The following is a 1828-nucleotide window of genomic DNA, read 5'->3' on the forward strand; positions in this document are numbered from 1 at the left end:
ATCACGAGGAGGTCCGGAATGGTTCGGAGAATAAGATTCATATAAGGGAAGTTAATTTCTGGGGTTCGGAAAAGTTCGGGATTTTTCCGGTGGAAGACCCAGAAGGTTCTAGAAGGTTTCGGAGGGTCCACCAGTGGGCCCATGACCCTAGGAGGGGCAACATGAGCCAAGGGGTGCAGCCCAACCCTAATGGGCCAGGCACACCATCCCCTCAAGGCCCAAGCCGGCCACCCCTTTAGGGTTTCCCCAAAACCCTAGGGGAGGAGACTTGGGGGGAAGATTTCTCTCGCCCATCTTTTGCCCGCCGGCCATAGGGCTTGGAGGAGGGGCCAAGGCAACCCTGGCCGGCCTCCCCCATATATAAAGAGGGGAGGGGCAGGGGCGCAGCCCTCCTTCACCCCTCCAACCCTAGCCGCCCCTCTCCCTCCTCCACCTCAATCTGCACCGGCTTGGCGAAGCCCTGCAGAATCTTCTCCACCACCACCACCACCACCACCACGCCGTCATGCTGCTGGGATTCCGAGGAGATCTACCACACCTCCACTGCCCGCTGGAACGGGGAGAGGAAGGACTTCATCGACACCGTACGTGCGATCGATCGAGTATGGAAGTGCTACCAGATTGCAGCACCGAACGATTGTCTACATCAACCACGAGATCTGATCTCGTTAATGCTTTGGATCTTCAAGGGTTAGTCTCTCATATCTCTCGTTGCTCCGACCTTCATAGACTTGGCTTTTCCTAGATTGGATCTTGGTTTTGTTCTTCTTCACGGTAGATTTTTTTTTGTTTTCTATGCAACGAATCCATCAGTGGTATCAGAGCCGTGTCTATGCATAGATCTATTGCACGAGTAGAGCACAATGATTTTATGGGTGTTGATGCTTTTGTTGTCTTTTGTTATGTGTACTTTGCATCTTGCGGGATGGTGGGATGAAGCGGCCCGGGCTAACTTTACATGACCGCGTTCATGAGACTTGCTTCACGCTTGTCATGCAACTTGTATTGCATAAGTGTCTTTGCGGGTGTCTGTCTCTCTCACCATAGTTAAAATTCAATTTACTATTTCAATCGACAACACTAGTATCACCGTTGTGGTTCATGTCCGTAGGTAGATCGGATCTTACTCTAAAGCCCCAAACCACGTAAAACATGCAAACACTTTTTAGAGGCGTCTAACTTGTTTTTGCAGGGGCATGTGAAGTGATATGGAGCTATGTTATTGTGACTATATTTGATGTATGAGATGATCATTATTGTATTGTGGCAACCGACAGGAGCCTAATGATTGTCTTTAATTTTGTTAAGACTTGCGTGTCTATTCATCATGTAATAGCTTTATTTCAAGTAGTTGTTATAGTAGCTATAAGTGATGGACAACCATGAAGCGGCGCCACTGACCTTGACGCCATGCTGGTGATGATGGAGATCATGTTCGTGCTTTGGAGATGGAGATCAAAAGCACAAGAAGAAAGGCCATATCATATCACATATTATGAATTGCATGTGATGTTAATCCTTTATGCATCTTATTTTGCTTAGATCGCGACGGTAGCATTATAAGATGATCCCTCTCACTAAATATCAAGATAATAAAGTGTTCGTCCTTAGTGCACCGTTGCTAAGACTTGTCGTTTCGAAGCATCACGTGATGATCGGGTGTTATAGATTCTACATGTGCATACAACGGGTGCAAGCCAGATTGCACATGCCGAATACTAAGGTTAACCTTGACAACCCTAGCATGTACATACATGGTCTCGGAACACGGGATACCAAAAGGTAGAGCATGAGTCATATGAATGACATGATGAACACTTTGAATGTT

The sequence above is a fragment of the Lolium rigidum genome, chromosome 6, assembly GCF_022539505.1.
Source record: "Lolium rigidum isolate FL_2022 chromosome 6, APGP_CSIRO_Lrig_0.1, whole genome shotgun sequence".
In the NCBI taxonomy this organism is placed as follows: domain Eukaryota; kingdom Viridiplantae; phylum Streptophyta; class Magnoliopsida; order Poales; family Poaceae; genus Lolium; species Lolium rigidum.